Below are 16,765 nucleotides of genomic sequence, written 5' to 3' on the forward strand. Positions count from 1 at the left end.
AATTATTAGGAAGCAGTAAATCTGTAAATTCTGATACTCAGATCGCTTACTTACCATTGCAATTGTTGTCACATTAAATTAACACCTTGAGAAATGCTCTGGGTCATACTCTTTCTGTTTTATTTGTTACTTACCAAATCAGAATTTTTAATTTCGCCATTAAAAGAAAAATGTTTCAAGAAAGAAAAAAAGCTCACAGCTTTTCTCTCTGACAAATCTGTTAAGTTCTCTTGCTGAGTGTGGTCAATGATCTCTCACCCCATGGACCCTCTCACTCATCTCAGTCTCTCTGTTCCCTTCCTAAGGAGAGACAAACTCGACACACCCAACTCGGTAAGGAAATGTCAGTATTGGTGTGTTAAAATCAAGAGTGAAACATTATTTTTAATTCAGATCCAATACAGATCCCAGCGCAAAGGCTGGAATTCAAAGCGTCGCCTGGAAAATAATTCTGGTCCCACAGTGAGATGTATTCACACAAACTTCACTTTTGCCATTAAATACATGCCTGGAGGTGATGCATTAATGTTATTAACATGAATAATTTTCCGTGAATTATACCTTAAAGTGAAACTTGCCCGCAGTGACACATTTGTTCGAAGGAGGGAGCAAAAGCCAAAGAGCGATTTCAGTGAAAACGAAAGTAAATGTTTTCAGGGAGGGGCTGTCGTTCTGAACGTCTTTATTTTTTACACATTTGTCCAAGAAAAGGCGGAAAATGTTCGATCAGATTGTGGGAAAGTAAGAGGTGAGTCCCGAACCCTCTTTAATTTCAGGAAGGGCTCATTCCCAGTGGGATCGGGTGGATTTTAGTCCCGCTGAAAGATCCCAATCAAATGCAAGGAGTTGAACGGGGAGCCGCTGGGGATTGTGCAGTGAAAAGGTGAAACCTTTCTCCAGTGTCTCTGATCAGCTGCACAGAGCCTGGAGCTGGTTCCTGTCAGTATAAGGGAACAGGAGGGAGAGGCAATGTGTTACATTCACTTCTCAGGGTCAGACACAGCGACAGGAAAGGGAGTCGGAAGTGAAAAGGAGGAACAGAGTGAGGGCCATGAGATGGAACATGACCCACTGGGGTTTCTGTTTAAAGGCAAATAATTCAATCCTGGAGGTAATTGTGTGTTTTCATCCCCGGGAACAGACCTTTGAAGCAGAAAGTTAATGTTCAGCCATTCCTCCATCCACATTGATTGCAGTTTGCTGCTTTGTCTAAGTCGGGTCTTTAAAGAGAATTGATGCACTAACTTTCCCTTCCCCTGTGGAAATATTTAATTTGTACATTTTAGAGAGATGGATAAGGGAAGTGAGGATACTGTGAGGAAAAACACTTTCACACTGCGAGTAGTTCGAGCTTGGAATGTGCTGCCTGGAAATGTGGTGGAGGCAGGCTCAGTTGGGGAATTGGGGAGAGTATGGGATGGTGGTTTGGATGATAATGGTGTGCAGGGATATTGGGAAAAGGCAGGAGATTGGCCCGAGATCATAGACCCAGACACAATGTTGGAGATGGTGCATGCACGATGGGCAGAATGGCCTCCCTCTGCATCAGCATCATTCTGTGACTGTGTGAAGTTTGAGCCGATCTATTCACACAGACCTGTGCTGTATCCAACAGACCATCTCCGAGGGCCTCCCCTTCCTCAGGGATAGCATTGCCCATGTGAGGGTCAGGGGCTGTGGGCACTTGCCTCATTTGCCTGGTCCAGGAGAAAGACCTTTGCAGAATCTCCCACACTGACAGAGTGGGGGAAGCACTTGGATAGAATTGTCCCACACAAACAGCAGTGACCCAGTTGCCATCAGTGGGTGGGAATCAGAAAGCTGTCCCAGCCAGGCAGGACTGCCCTCTCTCCCCTGTCCTCCAGGTGTGTTGTATAGGGCCTTTTCCTAAATCCTGTCATCCCCAGGATGGGGGGAATGTGAGGTGGGATGGTCTCAGGTTGTGGAGGCACTGAGGTAAATATCTCCCTGCACGTAGACCCCATCACTGTCTCCAGCTTGGATTCACTGTCAGTGTGAAGACTGGGTTAATATCTCTGACCAGTTCAAACTGGCCTCAGGAACCAACATGAATCAGAGGAAGAACGAGGGCCATGTTCTTTGGAAACTGGCCTGAGAGATCCTTGTTCCCTTCACTGTCAGGGGAGACATCTTAAAGGTGCAGGGAATTTTATTCCAAGAGACCAGGGTGTGTGCTAAAACTGGGAATGAGTCGCTCTGGACAAAGTGAAACAGAGTGTGTGAAAGGAACACTCCCTCTCGGTTGTGGGTAAGAAGCTGGTCATTATGTGTGGTGTGGTCTCAGTGTTGTGCCCTGACAGCAGCTCCGGGCCGCTCCTCACTCCCACATCACCGCCATCACCCAGGCTGTTGTCCTTTTGACTGGGAGGACACAGATGCACTGTGTTCACTGGGACATGATGTACAAACCTAATGATAAAGCGGGGAACAAAGGACCCAACATCCTCTGTTCATGCTCATGTACGGCCTCCGACATGGACTCTTAGCTTGTTAAACAGCCTTTTGTATATTACCTCATCAAATGCCTCCTGGAAATCCAAATATATTACATATTACATCCCTTTATCTATCCTGCCTGTTACCTGTGCAAAAAATTCCTGTACATTTGACAGGCATGATTCCAGCTTGACGAAAGCATGCTGATTCTGATTGGCCATACTGTGTATTTCTAAATACTCTGATATTATGTTCTTTATAACAGATTCTACCAGTTTCCCAAAAGCAAATGTTCACTTAACTGATCTATAATTTTTTTTTTGCTTTCTGCCTTTTTTGAACAAGAACATTCTTTGACAGTTTTCTGCCTCTCTGTACTTCTTCAGAATCAAAGAATTCCTGGAAGATGTGCATCCCCTGTCGTTGTGACGTATTCTTTTAATATTCTAAGATGCATCCTGTCACATCCATGGTACTTATCAGCTTCTAGTGCCTTGAGTTTCCTCTCATGATCGTTACTGTATTTATTCCTTTCTTCCTTTACCCCTTGTATATTTAGTCACTTTGGATGCTAATAATGTCTTCCTGTCTGAGGACTGATGCTAAGATTTTCTTCAGCTTGCCTGTTTTTTCCTCATTCTCCAATTTTTTGTCCCCATCCTCATTCTCTAAGGGCCCGATGTTTGCTTTGGCCTCTCCCCTCTATAATATATATTTAGAGAAGCTTTTGCTGTCCATCATGGTATTACTTAAAATATTACACTGAATGTTTATTTTCTCCCTGTTTATTTTTTATCAACCATTTTTAGTTGGACTTGAAAACTTTTCCAATCATGTGGCTGAATGTTTGCTGCATTGTATGTTTTTCCTTTGATTTGATGCTTTACTTCTCTTTCCGAGAATCCTTTCTGGTTGATTGATTGATTTAATGTCACGTGTACTGACTTACAGTGAAAAGTTTTGTTTACGAGCAGTACTGGGAGATCATAGTAAGCAAGACATATAGATCAAAGGGTGACAAAAAAGCCTTAGACAGAGGCCCACAGGTTACTTGGCGCAGGGTGTGTGCGAGACAAGATCAACATTGTTTGAAGTTAGAGAGCCCGTTCATCAGTTTAATAACAGACAGGAAGAAGCTGTTCCTGAAGCTGTTGGTCTGGGTTTTCAAGTGACTCTCTCATCTGCTTGATGGAAGAGGTTGCAGGAGATGGTTACCGGGGTGCAATGGGTCTTTGCTGATGTTGGCCACCTGTTTGCAGCAGCGAGCCATGGAAATGGAGTCCATGGATGGAAAGTTGGCTGCTGTGATGGTCAGGGCTGTGTACACCACCTTCTGTAGCTTCCTATGGCCCTGGGCAGAACAGTTGCTGTACCAGGCTGTTACGTACCTGGACAGCGTGCTTTCATGGTGCATGTGTAGAAGTTGGTGACGTGCCGAATTTGAGGACAAAGAGGCGTTGTTGCCCCTCTTCGACCGGCACATCTATGTGGAAAGCCCCGCACAGGCTGTCGGTTGATAGAATCCCTGGAGTGTGGGATGGGCCCTTTGACCTGACATGTCCACACCGACCCTCAGAGCGCCCCACCCAGAGCCATCCACCTATAACACACCTAATCTACACATCCCTGAACACATTGGGCAATTTAACGTTGCCATTCCCCCTAAGCTGCATATCTTTGGACTGTGGGAGTGAGCCAGAGCACCCAGAGGAAACCCACACAGTCACAGGGAGGATGTGCAAACTCCACACAGACAGTCGCCCGAGGGTGGAATCGAACTCGGGTCCCTGGAACTGTGGGGCAGCAGTGCAAACCACTGAGCCACTCCTCGGAACTTGATGCTTTCCACTCTCTCAAGCTCAGCTCCGTTGCTGTAGACTGGGGCATGTTCTCCTCTTTCCTTCCAGAAATCAATGATCAGTCAATTTCTCATTGAGATGTATCTTTGCTGGACCCATGAACTATTTTCTTCACTGCCTCCCACTTTTCCTCAATTGTCTTTGCTGTTAAACACCTTTCTCACTCCACTCTCATCAACTCTGACCTCATTCCTTTATAATCATCCTTATTTGAGTGAAGTATCTTTATATAAGTGAAGTTATGCGAGGAGTCAGAGAAAATGAGTGAGATTCTAAATGAGTACTTTGCGTCGGTATTCACAGAGGAGAGGGACATGACAGATGTTGAGGTTCGGGGTAGATGTTTGATTACCCTAGGTCAAGTCAGCATGAAGAGGGGGGGAATTGTTGGGTATTCTAAAAGGCATTAGGGTGGCGTAGTCCCCAGGTCTGGATGGGATCTATCCCAGGTTACTGAGGGAAGCAACAGAGGAAATATCTGGGACCTTAACAGATATCTTTGCAGCATCCTTGAGCACGGATGAGGTCCCAGAAGACTGGAGAATTGCTAACGTTGTCCCCCTGTTGAAGAAGGGTAGCAAGGATAATCCAGGTAATTATAGACCAGTGAGCCTGACGTCAGTGATGGGGAAGCTGCTGGAGAAGATACTGAGGGATAGGATCTATTTACATTTGGAAGAAAATGGGCTTTTAGTGATAGGCAGCATGGTTTTGTGCAAGGACAGTCATGTCTTCCCAACTTGATAGAATTCTTTGAGGAAGTGACAAAGTTGATAGATGAGGGAAGGGTTGTGGATGTCATATATGTGGACTTCAACATGGCGTTTGATAAGGTTCCCCATGGTAGGCTGATGGAGAAAGTGAAATCACATGGGGTCCAGGGTGTACTAGCTAGATGGATAGAGAACTGGCTGGGCAACAGGAGACAGAGAGTTGTGGTGGAAGGGAGTTTCTTAAAATGGAGAACTGTGACCAGTGGTGTTCCACAGGGATCTGTGATTGGACCACTGTTGTTGGTGATCTTGGTAAGTGATTTGGAGGAAGGTATAGATGGTCTGATTCGCAAGTTTGCAGCTGACACTAAGATTGGTGGAGTAGCAGATAGTGAAGGGGACTGTTGGAGAATGCAGCAGAACATAGGTAGATTGGAGAGTTGGGCGGAGAAATGGCAGATGGAGTTTAATTCAGGCAAATGCGAGGTGATGCATTTTGGAAGATCCAATTCAAGTGCAAACTGTACGGTAAATGGAAAAGCTCTGGGGAAAATTGATGCACAGAGAGATCTGGGCATTCAGGTCCATTGTACCCTGAAGGTGGCAACACAGGTGAATAGAGTGGCCAAGAAGGCATACAGCATGCATTGATTCGTCGGACGGGGAATTGATTACAAGAGTTGGCAGGCCATGTTACAATTGTATAGGACTTTGGCTTGACCACATTTGGAATACTGCGTACAGTTCTGGTCGCCACATTCCCAAAAGGATGTGGATGCCTTGGAGAGGGTGCAGAGGAGGTTTGTCAGGATGTTGCCTGGTATGGAGAGCTATGAAGGGAGGTTGAGTAGATTAGGATTATTTACATTAGAAAGACGGAGATTGAGGGAGGACCTGATTGAGGTCTACAAAATCATGAGAGGTATAGACAGGGTGGATAGCAAGAATTTTTTTCCCAGAGTGGGGGACTCAATTACTAGGGGTCACGATTTAAAGGTGAGAGAGGAAAACTTTAAGGAAGATATGCGTGGAATGTTCTTTACACAGAGGGTGGTGGGCGCCTGGAACGCGTTGCCAGTGGAGGTGGTAGAGGTGGGCACGATAGTGTCATTGAAGATATATCTAGACAGATACATGAATGGGCAGGGAGCAGAGGGATACAGATCCGTGGAAAATAGGTGACAGGATTAGATAGAGGATCTGGATCAGCGCAGGCTTGGAGGGGTGAAGGGCCTGTTCCTGTGCTGTAATTTTCTTTGTTCTTTGTTCTTGTTCTTATTTAAGTTTTATACTTCTGATTCCAAACCAACTTCCTCTTTGTCAAACAGAATGCTACATTTTATGATATTATGGTCACAGTTTCCTTGGAGATATGTTACTCCGCCATTACTTATTCAACCTGCCTCATTACATATCATCATCCCTTTAAAAAAAGGCCCTGATGCCTGGTTGGATCCATAACATATTGTTTGAGGAAACTGCCCTGAATCCTTTTTCATGCCAATCTCTGCCAATCTCACATCACATTCAAATGATGATTAAAGTCATCCATGATTAATGTACTTTGTTACATGTGCTCCGTATCTCCTAATGTTCTCTGCCCTACCATGCAGCTACTTCTCTGGGAGCTACAGATTACTCCGATCAGAGTTTTCACCCTGTGTTTATATCTTGCTTGTATGGATTCTCATCTTCTGATCCAAGGTCATTTCTTGCTATTGTGCTTATCCCATCCTGGAAAAACATTATTATCTCACCACCTTTTTCTTCCTGCTTACCCTTTTGAAAAGTCACATACACTTGAATATTTAGTTCCCAGCTTTGATCTCCTTGTAACTGTTGTCTCCATAATGACTATAAAATCAACGCTTTTATCCGGTATTTGTGATGTTCATTCAATTGTCCTGAATACTACGTGCATTCCAGAGGAATTAATTTTGCCCTTTTTTCTCCCAGTGGCCCTGTTTACTGCTGTTATTCTATGTCTGTCTATTCTGCCCCTTCCTGCCTCACTCAGGGTGTTGTTATCCAAATAGGAGGCCCATAATGCTGCCATTCCCTCTTGCTTTGGAAACCTACATTTCTCCTCTCCCAAACCCTTCCTTTGTCTAATCAATGTAAAGCTCTCTCTACAGCCCTTGTTATTCGATTCACTGGGGCTTTGGTTATAGCAGGGTTCAAGTGAAGCCTATCCTATCAGAGCCACTCCCTCCTGTCCCAGTACTGGTCCCAGTGCCCATGAACTGGATCCCATTCCACTCCCACCAATCTTTGAGCCATGGAGCCATATGGAAATATAAATTGATTTAACTCAATAAATTGGGAATAAAATGGTGGCATCAATCTCAGTGACTGTGAAAATTCCGGATTTTCATAGAAACTCACTTGGTTCGACAGTGTCCTTTCAGGAAAAAAAACCCATTCTCTTTACTTGGTCTCTGACTAAATCACACTCCAGATCTCAGGGACAGGACGGACATGTATTTGGAATAACAAGGACTGATTGGGAATAGTCAACATACCTCTATGCACAGGAAATTGTGTCTCACTAACTTGATTGAGTTGCATTTTGGAAAGTTAAATCAGGGCAGAACCTACACATTTAGTAGTAAGGTCCTGGGAAGTGTTGCTGAACAGAGACCTTGGAGTGCAGGTTCATATTTCCTTGAAAGAGGGGTCTCAGGGTGACAGTACAGTGAAGTATGCATTTGGCAGAGAACAGAGAACATAGAACAGTACATCACAGGACGCTTGTGTTTATTGGTCAGTGCATTGAGTACAGGAGTTGGGATGTAGTGTTGCGGCTGTACAGGACATTGGTTGGACCAGTTTTGGAAAACTGCATTCAGTTCTGATCTCTCTGCTGTTGGAAAGATGTTGTTAAAGTTGCTTTTGAGACAGTGATTTGGTCACAGCACAAAAAGTAATTTTTCGTCTGAAAGTGAATTGTCATCAGAGATTCAGTGACTGGTTACAGCACAAGTGAGGGCCGTTCAGCTGTTCCAGTCTGTGCCAGCCCTCTGCAACGGTAATTCACTGAGCTCCACTCCCTGCTCTTTGCCCATTTCCCTGCAATTTATTTTTATCCTGTTGCCTATCTAATTGCTTTTTGTAGCCATGTCCAATTCTGCATTCCAGATCCTTTTGGCAGAAGCTGTAGGTGTGACGTAGCCCAGTGCCATACAGCAACATGTCAGTCCTCTTGATACTTCAATGCTCCCCACTGTGATAAGGTGCCTACTTCTCCCTCTGTGCTGGTCAGCAATGCAAGCAGGTCAGCACAAAGTGAGTCAGCACTGAGGAAATAGTGTAAGAGCCATAAGACGCATCTTATGTAGATGCGAGAGATGTGTGTATTCCTGTGTGCAGAGTGACCTGGCAGAAGCAATGCAAGTCAAAACTGTCACAAAGTTGCCTGCAGTGAATTTCATCTGCCATGTGGCTGTTCAACAAGGCTGCTCATAATCTCTCGAGATCTGTTGCCATTTTCCTCTCGTTTACTGCATGTTCAGGTTTTTAGACACCCAAATGTTTTGTCTAAATCCAAGTCCTTAACGTATTTCAGGAATAGGAATGGCCATTCAACTTTGGGAAGACCTCACTCCAGCCTGTAAAATCTCTACTTTCTATAAACAAAATGTGTTCCATCCCTTACTGATGTTGTATTTCTGCTGCCCTCTCATTACTTTAGCAACTTGTCTGTGCACTGACCATGGTAGGAGGGATGGTAGGGATTAGGGGGTCACTGTCTGGGCCAGCAGACCTATGACCCATCCCTAATTGCCCTGGAGGAGTTAGTGGTGAACGACCTTCTTGGAACCACTCCTTGGGGAGCAGTTACACCCACAATGCTGTTTGGGAGGGAATTCCAAGGATTTGACCCAAAGAAAGTGAAGTAACAGTTAAATTGTTCATCATCAGAATTGTTTGTGGCCTGGAGGGGACCTTGGAAGCCATCGGAATTTCAAATTTTCTGGGAAGAATATTGTTCAATATTTAAGTCGATGTTTGTGAGTAGATAGACAGATCAAGTGTGTTAACCCCACCATCTCCATGTGACCTCATGGAAAATATCACTTGTGTTGAACCTTACAAATCTTTACTCTCTCTTTATTAGACCATGACTGCGCAATGGCCATGAATTCTTCATCCAGAGAGCTTTACTGATTTTCTGTATTTTTAATCATGGATTTAAATCGGGAAAAACTGTTGTAAAAACCAAGGACTTCTGAAGGATTGTTGCATTTTTGTAAAGCAAGGAAAGTGGAATTCACTGGAAGTGCTGTTTACACAGCTACATGTTCAAGCAGAACGAGAAGCTTAGTTTGCAGATGAACTTGAGCCAATGGTTTTGGCTGAATGGAGCTTTGGCTGACAAGTAGCTGATTGGTCTGTGGACGAGTGAGTTATCAAGGATAAAGGCCTTCTGCCAGTCAGTGACCAGGATAACTGAACAGCTTGGGTGGTGTGAATGAAGTGGCAGAAGCAATTAGATCTCTGTAAGAGCAGGAGCTGTCTCTTTTCTCTGCTGCAAAAACCACCAGAAGCCTGAAGAAAGTGGATTTGTTTTCTTGTCACTGGTTGCTGTGAGCTGTGGCTCTTAACCTGTCAGCCAGAGACTTTATGTGTATGCACTAGCCATTCTGCACATTCTCCAAACAAGTGAAAATCTCTAGAGAAGCAGAATCAAGGAGCAGCATGCCCTGACAAGCTGGAAGGACCATCTCAGTGAATCCTGTGAAGCAGGACGATTGAACTATGATCCCAGGCTTACCCTTTCTCCATCGCACTCAGGTTTTTTTGATGTCTGTGTGTCTAAATGTGTGTGTAGAAGGAGCTTTATATGGAGAATGGAGTTTTAACCTGAAGACTTACATATACATATCAAAGGTTCGCAATTGTTTAGATGTAACTAGAATCTATTTATTTGTAAGAAATAGTAATTCCTGTGAATTGCAGAAACCTGGCTCATGCTTTTTGCCAACATGAGTCTAAAAGACAAATAAACAGGAGAGTTTTGTGTACTTTTACACAATATTGAATTTAATGATAATTCTAGGAATAGCAGGACTTGATGTTGAGCTCAATACCCCTGTGAGGTGTAACACAGATTGCTCCAGTACTGTTACAGCACTGGCATCCAACCGAAGATGTGGAAAATTGCCCAGGGATATCTGTCCACAAAAAAGCAGAACAAATCCAACCCGGCCAATTCCCACGCCATCAGTAAAGTGATGGAAGGTGTCATGAACAGTGCTATCAAGCTGCCCCTGCTCAGCAGTAACCTGTTCAGTGACGCCCAGTTTGGGCTCCGCCAGGGCCAGTCAGCTCCTGACCTCATTGCAGCCTTGGCTCAGACATGAACAAAAGAGCTGAATTCCAGAGGTGAGGTGAGAGTGACAGAGCTGTATTTGACTGAGTGTGGCATCAAGGAGCCCCAGCAAAACTGGATCAATGGGTATCGGGGGAATCTCTCTGATGATTGGAGTCATACCTGACACGGAGGAAGATGGCTGTGGTTGGTGGAGGTCACCATCGTAATGTCAGTAGTGGGGATGTTCGCCAATGATTGCACAATATTCAGCACCAATCACGACTCCTCAGACACTGAAGCAGTCCGTGTCTAAATGGAACAAGATCTGGACAATGTCCAGGAGAGGGCTGACAAGTGGAAAGTCACATTCATGCCAGGCAAATACCAGGCAATGACCATCTCCAATAAGAGATAATCTACTTGTTGTTTGCTGACATTCAGTGATATTATGCCCCACTATTAATATCCTGGGAGATTACCAAAGAACGGGTCAGAGGCTGGGAATACTACAGCAAATAACTCACCTCCTGATTCCCCAAAACCTGTCCATCATCTATAAGGTGATATCCAGGAATGTGATGGAATATTCCACACTTGCCTGGATGGATGCCGCTTCAAAAACACTCAAGAGACTTGACACCATCCTGGACAATGTAACTGGTGTTTAATTGGCACCACATTTACAAGCGTTCTGTCCCTCCACCACTGATGCTCAGTCGCAGCAGTGTGTGCCCTATCTACATGATACTCTGCAGAAATGCACCAATTTTCCTCAGACACAACCTTCCAAACCCACAACCTCTACTATCTATAGGGATAAAGGGCAACAGAAAAATGAGAACATCACCACCTTCAAGTTCCCCTCTGAGCCACTCACCATCCTGACTTGGAAATATATCACTGTTCCTTCGCTGTCACGGAGTCAATATCCTGGAATTCCCTCCCTAGTGGCATGTGGGGCTACCTACAGCAGTGGACTACAACATCTCCAAAAGGCAATTCACCACCAGCTTCTCAGCCAGGGACACCCATGTTTTGTTGTGAAGGAAAAACCAGGGTGGAACATTCAGTCCCTGGGCATCAGTTGATATCTAATCACGGTTAGAAACCTGTGACCAACAACTCCTCAATTTCGAACCTTACATCCCTAAACAACATGGAATGAGTCTCATCTTGACTGGGTTAATTTTCCTTTTATATATATTACTTTTCCATTGCACCATTTTATATAATATTCTCTCATCTGACGCTGCAGAACATTTTCCTTCATCTGCTGTCGGTAAAACCCACTTTCTTGATGAACAATGACAGAAAATACTCATTTTGAAACTCAATCATATCTTTTCCTTCATCAACAGGTCTCCATTTTGACCCCTGATCAGCTCCACCACTCCCCTTTTATAACCTGTCTACTGTTAATACACCGATAAAAACTGTTCAGATCTCCTTTATCTTTACCAGACCTTTGGACTCCTCATTATCTTCCAGTTTATCAAAAGCAAAAGCTGTGCTGTGGAACACAGGAGCCCACAAACAGGATGGTGGGCAGGTTCAATCTTGATTATTGGATTAAGATGTGAAAATGCGTCAATGGTCTTTCAGTAAGCCTGGAAATGGACAGTCAAACTTGAGTCTAAATTCTAATATCGACATGACATCTGAACTTGAGGTGGCCTCCCATTTGGTTTTCTGCTCTGGGAAAAAGCAAACTCTCCGTTGTTATTGCAAAATGTTTACACTGTCGTTCTTCTCTCTCTGCCATGCCTTTACTCAGTTTGGAATGTATAAAGTATGAAATGTAGTGAATAACGTGCCTATGAAGGATAACAAAGTGTGGAGCTGGATGAACACAGCAGGCCAAGCAGCATCCCAGCAGAACAAAAGCTGACGTTTTGGGCCTAGACCCTTCATCAGAAAGGGGGATTGGGAGAGGGTTCTGGAATAAATAGGGAGAGAGGGGGAGGCGGACTGAAGATGGAGAGAAAAGAAGATAGGTAGAGAGGGGAGTATGGGCGAGGAGGTAGGGAGGGGATAGGTCAGTCCAGGGAGGACGGACAGGTCAAGGTGGTGGGATGAGGTTAGTAGGTAGGAAATGGAGGTGCGGCTTGAGGTGGGAGGAGGGGATGGGTGAGAGGAAGAACAGGTTCGGGAGCCGGGGACGAGCTGGGCTGGTTGTGTGATGCAGTGGGGGGAGGGGACGAGCTGGGCTGGTTGTGTGATGCAGTCGGGGGAAAGGGAGATTTTGAAGCTGGTGAAGTCCACATTGATACCATTGGGCTGTGGGGTTCCCAAGCGGAATATGATTTGCTGTTCCTGCAACCTGGCGGAAGTGTCGGAGGATGATGCGTTGTAACCGGAGTTTGGTGGGGTGGTATGTGAGGACAAGGGGAATTCTGTGGTGGTTGTTGCAGGGGTGGGGTGTGAGGGTTGTGTCGCGGGAAATGGGGAAGAGGCGGTGGAGGGCATTCTCGACCACTGAGGGGGGGAAGTTGCGGTTCTTGAAGAACATGGACATCTGGGATGTGCGGGAGTGGAATGTCTTGTCGTGGGAGCAGATGCGGTGGAGGCAAAGGAATTGGGAATAGGGGATGGAATTTTTGCAGGAGGGTGGGTGGGAGGAGGTGTATTCTAGGTAGCTGTGGGAGTTAGTGGGCTTGAAATGGACATCCATTTCTAGCTGGTTACCTGAGATGGCGACTGAGAGGTCCAGGAAGATGAGGGATGTGTTGGAGATGGCCCAGGTGAACTTGAGGTTGGGGTGGAAGGTGTTGGTGAAGTGGATGAACTGTTCGAGTGCCTCTTGGGAGCAATTTCCCGCAACACATCCTGCCCCCCCGCAACAACCACCCGAAGAGATCCCCCTCATCCTCACATACCACCCCACCAACCTCCGGATTCAATGCATCATCCTCCGACACTTCTGCCATCTACAATCCGACCCCACCACCCAAGACATTTTTCCATCCCCACCCTTGTCTGCTTTCCGGAGAGACCACTCTCTCCGTGACTCCCTTGTACGCTCCACACTCCCCTCCACCCCCAACACACCCAGCACCTTCCCCTGCAACCGCAGGAAGTGCTACACTTGCCCCCACACCTCCTCCCTCACCCCCATCCCAGGCCTCAAGATGACTTTCCATGTTAAGCAGATGTTCCCCTGCACATCTGCCAATGTGGTATACTGTATCCGCTGTACCCGGTGTGGCTTCCTCTACATTGGGGAAACCAAGCAGAGGCTTGGGGACCGCTTTGCAGAACACCTCCGCTTGGTTCGCAATAAACAACTGCACCTCCCAGTCGCGAACCATTTTAACTCCCCTCCCGTTCCTTAGACGGCTTGTCCATCATAGGCCTCCTGCAGTGCCACAATGATGCCACCCGAAGGTTGCAAGAACAGTAACTCATATTCCGCTTGGGAACCCTGCAGCTCAATGGTATCAATGTGGACTTCACAAGCTTCAAAATCTCCCCTTCCCCTGCTGCATCCCAAAACCAGCTCAGCTCATCCCCTCTCCCCCACTGCATCACAAAACCAGCCCAGCTTGTCCCCGCCTCCCTAATCCTCTCACCCATCCCTTCCTCCCACCTCAAGCCGCATCTCCATTCCCTACCTACTAACCTCATCCCGCCTCCTTGACCTGTCCGTCCTCCCTGGAATCCTCTCCCCATCCCCCTCTCTGATGAAGGGTCTAGGCCCGAAACGTCAGCTTTTGTGCTCCTGAGATGCTGCTTGGCCTGCTGTGTTCATCCAGCCTCACACTTTGTTATCCTGGATTCTCCAGCATCTGCAGTTCCCATTATCTCTGCCTGTGAGGGATGATCTTTTATTTAACGCACAAACACCTGTTTGATACAATCAATTACTCAAATCTGTCCATTCTATTAGATCATTGCTGATCAACATGCCAACTCCTTACTCACCTTTTTTATCTGTATTGATCAATACACGTACCAAGCCAAAAAAAAACTCAGCCCAGACATTTTATTTTTAACCTTTAGAGGTTTTTGGGGAGAGTTCCGGAATTTCATTGCCCTTTTTGTGAAAGACAAGTCCAGAGATCAGACCTAAATGGCAACTCTATATTGCTGTCCGATCATGCCTACTTCTGGATTCTGATTTCCCTGTGCTTATGTTTATGAAATCCTGATCATTCTCAATATCTCAATCTTTAACCTACTGAAGTCAAGACATTGCAAATCACATTCGTGCAAACTTTTCCTCGGGATGTAATGCTCCACGTGCTGGCTTCATTCCAGTGAAAAAGCAAAACATATTCAAATGAAGGAGGGAGGTAAAAAAGAGTAAATGTACCTGATTAGCCTGACATCAATTGTTGGAAACATGATGGAATCAATGATTGAGGAAGTAATCGCAGCAGCGTTGGAAAATCATAATCTAATCAAACAGAGTCAGCGTGGCTTCATGAAATGGAAATTGTGTCTGACTAATTCATGAGAGATTTTCAACCAGCGTGGATACAGGGGAAACCATTAATGTGTTATATTTGGACTTCCAGAAGTTGTTGTACAAGGTACCATGCGGTTAAGTTCGGTTTAGCTCAGTTCACTAGACGTTTGGTTTGTAAAACAGTGTGATGCTAACATTGCGGGTGCAATCCCTGCCCTGGCTGAGGTTACCCTGAAGGACTCTCCTTCTCAACCCTTCCCCTTGCCTGAGGTGTGGGTGCCTGCAGCTTAAATCACCACCAGTAACTCTGTCTCATGAGAAAGCAGCCGTATGGTCTGGTAAGACTGTGGCAACTGGAGGTAGTATATCGGCATGAGTAGAGAATTGGCCCATGAGCAGGAAGCAGTCAGTGGGGATAAGGGACCCTTTTTCAGGTTGGTGACCTGTGACCAGTGGCATTCCACAAGGTTCAGTGCTGGGATCACAGCAGTGTATGATCGATATCAATGACTTGGAGGCAGGAAGCAAGTTTACTGTAGCCAAGTGTGCAAATGACACGAAGAAAGATGGAAAGGCAATTTGTGAGAGGGATATAAACAGTTTATAGAGAGATGTTGGTAAGTTAAGCAAATGAGCAAAGAGCTGGCAAATGCAGTATCATGTGGGAAAATGTGATGTTGTTCATTTTGGAAGGGATAACAAAAGAACACAGTATTGTTTCAACGGAGGAAAAACTGCAGAAAGCTGCAACACAAAAGGGACTTGTGCACGAAACACGGAAAGCCAGCATACAGGCACAGCAGGTAATCAGAAAGGATCACAGTCCAAAGATGTGCATGTTGAGTGGATTTGCTGTATTAAATTGACTATCATGTCCAGGGATCTGCAGGCGAGGTGTATCAGCCATGAGATGTGCAGAGTTAGGAGAATAGGGTAGTGGGTTGTGTTTGGGTCAGTGCAGACTCAATGGGTGGAACGGCCTCTTTTCACTGCAGGGTTCTGTGATTTTTCCTGTCTATTACTGGCCTTACTGAAGTTGAGGACACTGGGTTGAGAACAGAGCTGCTGGCTTTCAAACGAAACTTGAAATTTTACCGCATTATGCTCACAAGCTCATATTCATTGATTTCCATTGACACAGTCAATTCATCTATCTTGTTTAAAATGCTGCATGCTCTCAGATGAAGAGCTCTGAACATTGACTTTCTACTGTTTCTATGTATTCTGCTTTTGTTTCTGCTACACTATTAGAGCCAAGAGTAATGATTAGGCCCTTCAGCCCATTGAGGCTGCATCAATAAAATAAATCACCGAACTACACTGATCTCACTTTGCAGCACTTGGCCCAAAGCCGGGAATGTTAGACATTGGAAGTGCTTATCCATGTATTTTTAAAGGTTCTGCCAATCCTCTCAGGCAGCTCATTCCAGATTCCCACATCCTCTGGATGAAAAATATTTTCCTCAGATTCCCCCTAAACCTCCTGCTCTTCTTCTTAAAATTATGTCCCTTCAATATTGACCCTTCAACTAAGGGCAACAGTCATTTCCCATCTACCCTGTCCATGCCCCTCATAATCTTACCCTCCTCAATCAGGCCCCCCTCTTCCCGCCTCAGCCTTCTCTGCTCTAAAGGAAACAACCCGAGCCTATCCAATCTCTCTTCATAGCTCAACTACTACAACCCAGGCAACATCCTGGTGAGTCTTCAGTCCACCCCTTAAAGTGCAGTCACATTCATTCTCTGATGTAGTGACCAGAACCGTACACTGTACTGCAGTGGTGGCCGAACTGAAGTCCTGTATAACTCAACATAACACCTCATGTTCTTATAATCTATCCCATGATTCATAAAGGCAACTGTCCATGTGCCACGTTAACCATCCAATTAACCTGTCCTGCCGTCTTCAGGGATCAGTGGACAATCTCACCAATATCTCTCTGTTGCTCTGAGCTTCCTATGATCTGCAATTAAACAGGACACTATTGTTTTGTTCCATCTTCTAAAGAGCATC

The 16,765-nt window shown here is 45.4% G+C and overlaps 1 protein-coding gene across 2 annotated transcripts in view; it reads left to right on the forward strand.

Annotated features, from left to right (window-relative positions):
* The first annotated feature begins 596 nt into the window (after nt 1-596).
* The window catches only part of LOC132206206 (butyrophilin subfamily 1 member A1-like), a 56,029-nt gene continuing 39,860 nt past the window's right edge, over nt 597-16,765 (forward strand). The window contains exon 1 of one of the 2 annotated variants that reach the window (XM_059639477.1): nt 597-748. The gene's annotated coding sequence lies outside the window, so the exon portion shown is untranslated. Of the gene's footprint in view, nt 749-1,092; nt 1,112-16,765 lie in introns of those variants that run through there. The other variant, XM_059639480.1, reaches the window with a different exon arrangement.

Source organism: Stegostoma tigrinum, chromosome 34, assembly GCF_030684315.1.
Source record: "Stegostoma tigrinum isolate sSteTig4 chromosome 34, sSteTig4.hap1, whole genome shotgun sequence".
NCBI classification, from domain to species: Eukaryota; Metazoa; Chordata; class Chondrichthyes; order Orectolobiformes; family Stegostomatidae; genus Stegostoma; species Stegostoma tigrinum.